This window comes from Solanum lycopersicum, chromosome 11 (assembly GCF_036512215.1).
Source record: "Solanum lycopersicum chromosome 11, SLM_r2.1".
NCBI lineage: Eukaryota > Viridiplantae > Streptophyta > Magnoliopsida > Solanales > Solanaceae > Solanum > Solanum lycopersicum.
The window spans coordinates 16,705,208-16,717,543 of NC_090810.1; positions in this window are offsets into that span (position 1 = coordinate 16,705,208).

The window sequence follows — 12,336 nt, forward strand, 5'->3', positions numbered from 1 at the left end:
AATGACGGTCTGTGCTGGGCAATTGTGGTTCTTTTTAGAGAGTGGGTAAATGGGGTCTTGTTTGATGGACACAGACTGCGTACCGCAGGGTCCTTAAGTCGTTCGACACTTAGTTAAATTTTATGGGTTGCGTAATTGGAGTGTTTCAGTCACAAACGACGGATGTGTTGTACGGGCCGTAGATCAGACTACGATCCGTCGATAGTGATTGTCAATTGCACCTGCATAATTATGAAAAGCTGATTTTTGGTCTGTTTTGGGTACGGGGTGTTACATTATATCTCCATAGGGAATGTTATTCCTCGAATGAAGACTAAACTAGCTTAAATAGAGGGAGAGAGTTGCAATCTTTACAACTAAACTCTAAGGACTCAGTTTCTGGCTTGATTAAGTTCAAGAACATGCAAAAACGCTAAAAATACAAGTACAAACTGAGTGAACATGATTCTAAGGATGAATTCACGCATGAATGACTTTAAAACTGAAAATAAATGATTACCTCAAAATGGAGTAGAATCGGAAGGAAAGAGGTGAGGATACTTAGTTTACTGCTGCTTCTGTTTCCCAAGCAGCTCCCACTTGGGACTGACTCCTCCACAAAACATTAACTGAAGCGACTTCTTTATTTCTCAACTTTCTAACCTGACACTAAAGAATCTCATATAGTACATCCTCATAACAAATTCTATCTTTCACCGCCACACTCTCTAATGGCACTATCGAGGTTAGATCACCCACACTTCTTCAAGAGCAAGATCGGTAGACCGGATGCACTTATGCTAAGTCTTCTTGAAACTGTAATTCATAGCCACCTTTCCAATCCTTTTAAATATATTGTAAGGGCCTACATATCTAGGACTAAGCCTCCCTTTCTCGCCAAGTCTTATTACCCCTTTCAAAGATGACACTTTACGGAAAACCTAATCATCAACAAGGAACTTTAGTTCCCTTATCCATACATCTACATAAGATTTCTGACGACTTTGGGTTGTCTTAAGTTTATATCTAATGAGTTTCACTTTCTCCATAGCATAAAGGACTGAATCTGGCCCTATCAAACCTGCTTCACCTACTTAAAACGAACCAACGAGAGATCTACATCTACTCCCACACAAAGCCTCATACAGGGATATATGAATATTGGAATGGTAGCTCTTGTAATATGCGAAATCAATCAGAGGAAGGTGATCATCCTAACTATCACGACCCAAAACGAGCCGTGAGTGGCACCCACACTTATCCTACTATGTGAGCGAACCAACAAATCTAAACCCCAACATTTCAACCATAATAAATAGAATATAATGCGGAAGACTTAAAACTTATTAATTAACATCGATTAAATAACTTCTAAAACTCAATACTTATTATTATCCCCAAAATTTGGAAGTCATCACACCAAGAACATCTATCCTCAAATTTCTAAGTCTAAGAGTATTCAAGAAACTAAAACAAGTAAAAGAGATGGTCCATTGTTGACACCCAATTTTTACCGACCTTTAACCATTTTAGAATTATATTCGACTAAATACGTATTTTTAAAATTTACTTAAAGTTTTAAAGTTTTAGTCGATCTTTCCTCAAAATTATATATTTTAGTATCATTTACTTTATAAAATTATTGTAAATATTATTATATTTTTAAAATTATTAATGAATTTCAAATGTTTTAAAATTTAAATGATTTTTTCAATTATACAAAATATTTTAGAAATTATTCAAGTTCTAGCCTATTTTATTATAGTTCCTTTCAATTCTAGCAACTCCAATTAAAATTTTATTACAATCATAGCCATCTCTTTCATTTCAATTCTAGCCACTTTAATTGCAATTTTAGCCTATATCTTTGTCAATCTAATTTCAAAACATCATCTTTTAATCTCATCCGTCCATCTTAAAATAAATTCAAAATCGAATCTTAGCCCTTTATCTCTTATCAAATTCTACGGTCAAGATTTAATATCCTATTCTTCCTAAATTCTAATACCCTAAATGACTAAAACCAAAACTTTTTCACTCTCTCTTCCTCCCCTCCCTCTCTCCAGCCGCCTCTCTCTCTACCCATTCTCTCCGGCGAGCTCCCTTCTCCATAGCCGTCGCCCCTCTCTCTCCCTCTCTTCTCCTCTGTTCGCCCCTTCCCCTTCTTCCCATCCTCCGACCAACCAGCAACAGCTGCAAAGACAACAGCGGCCAGCCAGCAGACGATAACAACCAGCACTCAGGCGAGCTGCCAGGCACCAGCGAACGAAGACGGACAGAAGCTCCAGCGCCAGCCGTCTCCCTCTCCCCTTATCCCATCGCTCATCTTCTCCTTCTCCTACTCTCCACCTCCCTCATCTTCTTCCCCTCTCTTTCTCCATTTTTTCCGGCGGGAATTGCCACCTCCAAGTGGTGGAAGCCGCCCCTCTTTCCTATCCCCTCTCCTTCGTCTCCCCCTCCTCTCTTCTTTCTCCCCTTCTCCTTCCCTTCCCCTTCACAGGCAAGAGTAGCGGACGGCTCCGAGCTCCACCAGTCGAGCAACCATCGCAGGCAGCTGTACCAGTGAAGGCGGACAGCGCTTGCGAGGAAGGACGTCGGTAATGTTTTTACCGTCCCTTTTTCTTTATCTTTTCGCTCTTCTCCCTGCAGGTACCATCAGCGAACTCTGGCAGCGACTTCAACGAAGCAAGCTCCGGCATTGTTCGTGCTTTGGATCATGTGATGGATCTGTTAAGATCCGTCTTCACTATTTTTTTTATTATTATCCATTATTATTTTGTCTATTCATAGTTCAAGTGATTCAGATACCTCAATTATATTTTGTTCTTTTTCCAATGCTAGAATGCTAGAATGATATGCATTTGTTCTCCCTAAATTGTTAATTTGTAAATCAAGCTTGCTTAATTATTATGTAGATTTTTCGATGAAGGATCAATATTTGTTTATTAGGATATATTTAATGTTCATGAATGTTACTAATTGTAAGTATGCTATTCTATTAAGATTTTTCTTGATTGATTTCTCATACGTGTTATAATTAATCTGTCAAAATTATATGATAAATCATCACTGATTTGATAAATTAACAAATTTCTGACTTGTTTGTTTTTAAAAAAAATATATTTACTCATTTGAAAATAGTTATTTACTAATTTCATGCTCTCTATTTAGAAAAATAATATTTATCAGTCCCTCCCTTTCATAAATATTTTGTTTGATCAATTCTTACTTGTCTGTTTATGACAACCTTATTTATCTTCGTTATCTTATTTGGTGACTTATATTTGGTAGAGTAATAATAGTTTTTTTTTAAAAAAAAATCTGATTTTTGGCTCCTTAAAAGTAAGGAAGATATTTAATTTATTCCTTAATTATTCCTTTCCTTAAATTATGTGAACTTGTGTGTATTACAAATATAGTGAATATTCTTACTTGATTTGCTTGGGTAATAAGAATTTAAACTCATCTGTATATGGTAAAATAATAAATTTTTTTTTTACTCTTCTTTATTTAAGGGAAATATTTTACTCTTATATGTTTATATTTGGTAACAGATTTTTTATATAAAATTTGATTTTGTCTCTTCCTTATTCAAGGTAAAAGTTTATTTGTACTTATTTTATTTTTGGTAATGAAATATTCTTATAATTTTCTTATTTTAGCTCCCCTCTAAATTAAGGAAAATGGTTTAATAATTGATTCCTTAATTTATTTATTTCCCTTATTAAGTGCACTCCTCTTTGATATATAAATAAGACCCCTTTTATTCAAAAAAAAAAAACTCATCAACTCAACAACTCATACGCTCATTCACTTTCAACCAGAAAATTCTCACATCACTCTCCCTTCTCTCATTGCTCTCTTGCTACTTAACAAAACATTAATATTTCGGTAATTATTCAAGGGTTCTTCTTTGCTATCTTATTACTTTGTTCGAGTAAAGGTTGAATCAATTCATTTTGCTTAACGGGTTAGTATTCTTAACATTTACACTATCTTTACATTCACAATTTGGGTAAGCTATTGTTTTGTATGTAGAATTCGTCATTAAACGATTGCATATTGTGTCATCTTAACTAACAAGTGTGATTACTTGTGTAGTTATTTAATTACTTTGACAGGTTTCATATTTGAAGTTCAAGTTGAAGATTAACTGAAGAAGGATTTATTTGTTTATTTGAATATATATATATATCTATATATTTTTATTTTTTTCGCTATTTTATTTATTCGAATGATGTAACAATTGTAACCCTAAAGATCATATAATAAATTTATTTGGGGGTCGTCTAGGGGAGGGGGATTTATATGCTTATTTGTTCGTTATAGTTTTTAGAAATCATGCCTATAGGTTTGTCTTCAACCACCTACATTTAATGTTTATAAGTGTTATAATCTAATCAATTTTCAATCTGCTTGACACTTTTGTTAATAAAGTCTAAAAATAATAAACTAGATTCCGTTAATGTTAAAAGCAAATCATAGTAATTTAATAGGCCGATTAGGTGTTTTAATAATGTTATAATTTTAGCATCATCTTGTCATGTAGAAACCATGCCTAAGGTTTAATTTGTTCATATCATTTAGATTCACAAAAGCATGCATATGTGTTACTTCTTCTTTTAAACACCTAGAAATTCATGTCTATAGGCTTGAAAATAACTTTTAACATATCCGTAAAAATAAAATTTGTTTGTGCATATTTGTGCCCTTCCCCCAAAATTGGTTAATATTATTAGTAATCTTATTTGTCTTCCGCATTCATGACGCAATTTTTTTTAGAATCATTTCATGCATTTGGCAAATTACTTGGCTTTAAAAAATATTTCATATCAAAACCTTGCAACATAATTCAATCTTTCTTTAAATTTTGGATTGATTATGACTCTGCTTATTTTTGAAATAAATTATAAAGTACTATCTCCTAACCTATCGTTAGTGGGAAAGTCAAAGGAACTACGAGGTCTAGTTTCAATTTTTAAACCCGACGCATCCTCGGAAGTACCACCTACCCATGAATTTCAAAAGAAATTATGTGCATTTATATGAAAATGTTTATGTGCCTACGTGTAAACTAAATCTTTTAAATCATTTTTCAAAACATAAACTATTTTTAGACCGACCTCAGATCAAAATTATTTCTATGGTTGAGGAGCGCGATCAACAATATCGTGGCATCACCCCTATAAAGAAACAAACATTTTTTTAAAAATAAAAATTACATATTCAAACTTGCTCAATTTTCAAACTTTACTTTTGCACATATTAATTGCTTAATATTTGCCAATTTTGTCTATAACATAGCCTCGTATGTTAAAAAATAAATAAACTTGATTGTCTATTATTGCTGTCTTCTAGCCTCGCATGTTTAAATTAATAAAATAGCCTTAATTGTTTTATACTTGTTATCTCTTAGCAAGCATATTAATGAATAATAATGAAGTGACCTTGATTGCTACTTGTAACCCCCACATAGATTGCATGATATACGGCCAGGACCCACACTTGTGGACCTCGAGGGATGCCTAACACCTTCCCCTCGAGGTAATTTGAACCCTTACCCTAATTCTCTGGCTCGTTGACCTTATTTAGACTTAGTTAGGTTAGATAGGTGCCCTAACGCGCCTTAATTCGTTAGGTGGCGACTCCAAACTTAAAAATCCCAAAAGAGTTGTTAGGTCGTGCACAAAACCCGTTTTCTGCGAAATGGGGCGCGACATCCATGTCCGAACTTCAAGACATCAGGACGTGAAGGAGAGAGTCCAGTCCGAGCTAGAAACAGTAGATCACCCTGAATTCAGATATACTGAAGACTGGCTAGAGTTGCGGACGAGTCGAAGTCGATGGTACGTCTGCTGCAATCCACAAATAACAAACACAAACATACAAGTAGGGGTCAGTACAAGGCACAAGTACTGAGTAGGTATCATCGGCCAACTCAAAATAGAAAATAATATATATCGAATAATAACATAAAACCAACTAAATACTTAACAGGTGATAACAACAAGTATAAGAATCATTAGCAACAATACCAAACACACCTATGAGAACTAAAGCCTCCACACCGTACTAACTTAGGAATTAGGTTCTTCAAATCTGAGTATATTAGCATAATTTTAGATTCATTCTCTTTGTTCTTCTTGTGTCGGAACGTGACACTCCGATCCCCTACTACTGTGTGTCGAAACGTGACACTCTGATCCTCTAATACTATCCTGGTGTCGGAACGTGACACTCTGATCCCCTACTATCCTGGTGTCGGAACGTTACACTCCGATCCCCTACATTCTGTGTCGGAACGTGACACTCTGATCCCCTACATTCTGTGTCGGAACGTGACACTCCGATCCACTAATCTCATTCTATTAGTTCATAAATCCTTCTTTATGCCCAGTCGTCATCTTACTAGAGAGATTTTAGGCTTAAAGATTCAATAACCTCCACATTCTAATCTATCACAATTACATAATCACATCATGCAAATAAACTATCAACCATATAGAAGATTTTACAAAATCACCCAATACATATCAATCACTATATAGAGTTTACTACGGAATAACATAAACCATAACCTACCTCCACCGAAGAATCGTGATCAAGCAAGCTATCCCCCAAAACCATTGCTTTCCTCTGCGTTCTCTCTAACTCTCGCTCGTTTGTCCCCCTGTTCTTTTTATTTTTCTTCTCCAATTTCTTTCTCTTTTACACTAATTATCCTATAACTCATTATGATGAAAGTAGTCCATTATTTAGGTTTAAGTTGTCTCCTTTAACCCCCAAATAAATAATTTATTAACATTAACCCACTAAATTTATAATTATAATCATGAATAGTCGAAAACACCACTTTAACAACTTTAGCAAAATTCCGACCCGAGTGGACTTTCGGAGCCTGCGATGGTCCGTCCTGCAGGTCTGTCATAAAGTTTAGAGAGTTAATTCTATGGAAAGATTTGTGACGGTCTGTCGTGCCAACGACGGTCCATACTGCCATTCCGTCTCAAAGTTCAGAGAGTCAATCTCAGTACCCAAATTTTTTAGAGTTTAAGTGTTTTGGGAAGGAGACCCTCGATGATCTGTCGTGACCACGACGGTCCGTCGTGTGGTTCGTCGACATAGCCACTTATTTTAAAAACTAAACTCTTCTACTCGAATCGACTAAATAGGTTGTTACAATAGATACCAATTTACCCATCGTTCGTCCTCGAACGATCACAGGAAGAAAAACAATGGCGAGAAAGAGTACCTGAGTCTGTAAAGAGATGTGAATATTTTTCTTGCATATCAGCCTCCTTCTCTCAGGTGGACTCTTCAACTGGCCGATTCTTCCACTGAACCTTGATGGATGCAATCTCCCTTGACCTCAACTTGCGAACTTCTCTATCTAAAATAGCGACAGGCTCCTCCTCATAAGACAAATTCTCATCAAGAAGAACTCAATCCCAACGAATGATGTAGTTTCCATCCCCATGGTATCTTTTCAACATAGACACATAAAATACCGGGTGCACTCCTGACAGTCCTGGGGGCAAGGCTAATTCATAAGCTACCTCCCCCACGCTCTTCAGAACTTTCAATGGACCAATATACCTCGAACAAAGTTTACCTCGCTTACCAAACCGCATCACCCCTTTCATGGGCGAAACCTTCAGAAGGACTTGCTCACCCTCCATAAACTCCAAGTCTCTAACCTTTCGATCTGCATATTTTTTCTGCCTACTTTGAGCCGCTAGAAGCTTTTCCTGAATGCATTTCACTTTATCTAACGATTCCCTCAGAAGGTCAGTACCCCAAGGTCTAACCTTAAATGCATCAAACCACCCAATGGGAGGCCTACATCTTCTCCCATACAGTGCCTCAAATGGGGTCATATCAATACTTGAGTGATAGCTATTGTTGTATGAGAACTCTGCTAAGGGTAAGAAGTTATCCCAATGACCATCAAACTCTATTACACATGCACGAAGCATATCCTTCAAAACCTGAATCGTTCGCTCAGACTGACCATCGGTCTGAGGGTGAAATGCAGTACTAAGATCCAACCTAGTACCTAAGGCATGCAATGTTCTCCAAAACTTAGAAGTAAATTGTGTACCTCTATCTGATATGATGGAAAGTGGAACTCCATGCAACCGAACGACTTCTGAGATATAGAGCCTAGCTAACTTCTCTGCATTGTAAGTCACCTTAACCGGAATGAAGTGAGCAGACTTAGTTAATTTGTCAACAATCACCCAAATAGAGTCATACTTACCCATTGTCTTTGGAAGACCAACCACGAAGTTTATTGCAATTCTCTCCCACTTCCATTTAGGAATGGGCATTCTCTGAAGTATCCCTCCAGGCCTCTAGTGCTCATACTTTACATGCTGACAATTCGGGCATTGAGCAACAAACTCAACAATGTCACGCTTCATCCTACTCCACCAAAAATGTATCTTTAGGTCACGATACATCTTGGTTGCACCAGGATGTATAGAATACCTTAAGCTATGAGCCTCTGTAAGAATAGTGTAAATGAAATCATCGACGGAGCGGGGTACACATACCCTTCCCTTAATTCTCAAAAGACCTTCCTCATCGATTTTTGCTTCTTTAGCCTCCCCTCGCAATACCTTCTCTCGAATCCTAATCAGTTTCTAATCAGTAAACTGCTTTCCCTTAATCTTGTCAAGAAAGGAAGATCTTGCCTCAACACAAGCCAAAAATCCTCCCTTCTCGTTTAATTCTAGCCTCATAAAGTCGTTAGCCAGAGTCTGAACCTCTCTAGCCAATGGGCGTTTAGAAACATGCAAGTGAGCTAGGCTTCCCATGCTTCCTGCTTTTCTACTTAACGCATCTGCCACAACGTAAGCTTTTCCTGGGTGATACAAAATAGTGATATCGTAGTCCTTCAGTAGTTCCATCCATCTCTCCATCCTTAGAAACCACATGCCCCAAGAATGACACTGAATCTAGCCAAAACTCATACTTGGAGAATTTGGCAGAAAGCTTTTTCTCCCTCAACATTTCCAATACAATTCTCAAGTGCTCCTCATGTTCTTCCCTGCTCTTTGAGTATACATGTATATCATCAATGAATACAAGGACAAAGAGATCCAGATATGGCTTAAAAATCCCGTTCATCAGACTCATGAAAGCAGCAGGGGCATTCGTAAGTCCAAAAGACATTGCTAAAAATTCATAAGGCCCATAACTGGTTCAAAAAGCAGTCTTTGGCACATCTGCTGCCAGTATTTTCAATTGATGATAACCAGATCTCAAGTCGATTTTTGAGAAGGTACAAGCACCTTGTAACTGGTTGAACAAATCTTCAATACGAGGAAGAGGATACTTGTTCTTAACAGTTACTTTATTTAGTTGCCTGTAGTCTATGCACATCCAAAAACTCCCATCCTTTTTCTTAACAAATAAAACCGGAGCACCCCAAGGGGAAGCGCTTGGTCTAATGAAGCCTTTACCTAACAACTCTTGAAGTTGGGCCGTTAACTCCCTTAACTCAGCGGGAGCCATTCTATAAGGGGGTATGGAAATGGGGCGAGTACCCGGCTCCATATCAATGCAAAAGTCAATATTCCTATCCGGTGGCGTACCAGGAAGGTCTGCAGGAAACACATCCAGAAACTCACGGACTATAGTAACCAACTCAATTGAAGGTACTTGGGTAGTATCATCCCTGAGATGTGCCAAGAAAGCTAAACAACCCTTACTAACCATTCTCTTAGCACGAAGAATGGAGATGATATGAACTGGGGTGGAAGTATAGTCACCCTCCCACACTAGCAGATTTGTCCCAGGCTTGGCCAATGTCACAGTTTTGGCATTACAATCTAAGATTGCAAAGTTTGGAGAAAGCCAAGTCATACCCAGAATTACATAGAAAACAACCATTTCTAAGATAACCAAGTCTACATGAGTATTGCTCCCCATAAAATTCAAGACAAGACCTATACACCTTTTCAACTATCACAGACTCACCCACCGGAGTAGAAACACGAATAGGCATGTCAAGCAATTCACAATGTAAATTAAGACTAGTAGCAAATGAGGAAGATACATATTGAAATGTGGAGGCAGGATCAAATAATACAGAAGCCATGCAATCACAAACCAAAACATTACCTGTGATAACAACATCAGATGTCTCCGCTTCAGACCTCCCAGGGAAAGCATAACAATGGGCCCTATCACCTGTGTGTCTGTTGCCCCTACCATGTTGCGCTGCAGTAGTTCCAGTTTGCCTGTCACCCCGTCCGTTTTGGTGACCACCATTACCTCAGCCACCACGTCCTCCAGAATGACGGCCTCTTCCATGACCACCTCTACATCTGACTATTGGGGGTCTGTAACTCTGTTTTGGACAATACCTCATAATATGTCCAGTCTCCCCACATCCATAACATTCTGTGGATTCAAGCATAGGTGTATGTGAGAATGACGAAGTCTGGGGGTAACCTCCAAACTCAGAGAAATGTTGACCGATCTGCGGTGGACCCCCAACTACAGTCTGCAATGAAGACTGAAAAGGTCGGGCTGGATAACTTCCTGAACTCTGCCCTATGGACTAAGAACCACTAAACTCACCTCCCTTACAAAACTTCTTTGTTGTTGATGCCATGGTGAAGTCATCTGACTTCACTCCCTCCACCTCTATCACAAAGTCTACCACTTCCTGAAAGGATTTTGCTGCAGTAGCTACCAGTAAGGCAGGAATCTGCAAATCTGACCTCAATCCCTTTACAAAACGGCGAATCTGCTCTTGTGGAGTGAAGCAAAGCACGGTGGAATACCTGGATAATGCACGAAACTTAGCCTCATACGCAGTAACCGAAATCCTGCCTTGCTCTAGGCTCAGGAACTCATCTCTCATCCTATCCCTCACCCTCTCTTAATTCTTCCTCAGTCGGTGGAGGAGTCACCACCCTAGACTAGATGGGCCAGGTGCTTGTCCTCTTCCTCTAGAGGACGTCCTCCCATGACCTCTACCACGGCCTCTTGCCACTGCTCCTCTTCGAGCTACAGCCCCAGTGGCTGGCTCAGACGCATCTTGTCTTGCCGGTGTTGGTGTTGGCAGAGTTGTTGCTCTAGTTCTGACCATCTGCGAAATAGAGTGAAGATGGTCAGATACAAATTTGTATCACCTAGATACCAATTGGATCCAAGTAATAGCACGAAAGAAAGAAAGAATGGAATTTTCCTAAAGTCCTATAGCCTCTCAAAGAAAAGTAAAGGCGTCCCCCTACCGTTCCTCAAGACTCTACTAGACTCGTTCTTGTGTGATGAGACCAACAAACCTAATGCTCTGATACCAAGTTTGTCACGACCCAAAACGAGCCGCGAGTGGCACCCACACTTATCTTGCTATGTGAGAGAACCAACAAATCTAAACCCCAATATTTCAACCATAATAAACAGAATATAATGCGGAAGACTTAAAACTCATTAATGAGCATCGATTAAATAACTTTTAAAACTCAATACTTATTATTATCCCTAAAATCTGGAAGTCATCATACCAAGAACATCTATCCTGAAATTTCTAAGTCTAAGAGTATTCAAGAAACTAAAACAAGTAAAAGAGATGGTCCATGTCCGAACTTCAAGACATCAAGACGTGAAGGAAAGAGTCCAGTTCGAGCTAGAAACAGTAGCTCACCCTGAATTCTGATATACTGAAGACTGGCTAGAGTTGTGGACGAGTCGAAGTCGATGGTACGTTTGCTCCACTACACAAATAACAAAGAGAAACATACAAGTAGAGGCACAAGTACTGAGTAGGTATCATCGGCCAACTCAAAATAGAAAACAATATATATCAAATAGTAGCATAAAACCAACTTAATACTTAACAGGTGATAACAAGATTTATTCTCTTTGTTCTTATTGTGTCGGAACGCGACACTCCGATCCCCTACTACTATGTGTCGAAACGTGACACTCCGATCCCCTAATACTATCCTGGTGTCGGAACGTGACACTCCGATCCCCTACTATCCCTGTGTCGGAACGTGACACTTTGATCCCCTACATTCTGTGTCGGAACGTGACACTTCGATCCCCTACATTCTGTGTCGGAACGTGACACTCCGATCCCCTAGTACTATCATGGTGTCGGAACGTGACACTCCGATCCACTAATCTAATTCTATTAGTTCATCAATCCTTCTTTATGCCCAGTCGTCATCTTACTAGAGAGATTTTAGGCTTAAAGATTCAATAACCTCCACATTCTAATCCATCACAATTACATAATCACATCATGCAAACACACTATCAAGCATATAGAAGATTTTACGAAATCACCCAATACATATCAATCACTATTAAGAGTTTACTACGGAATTGCATAAA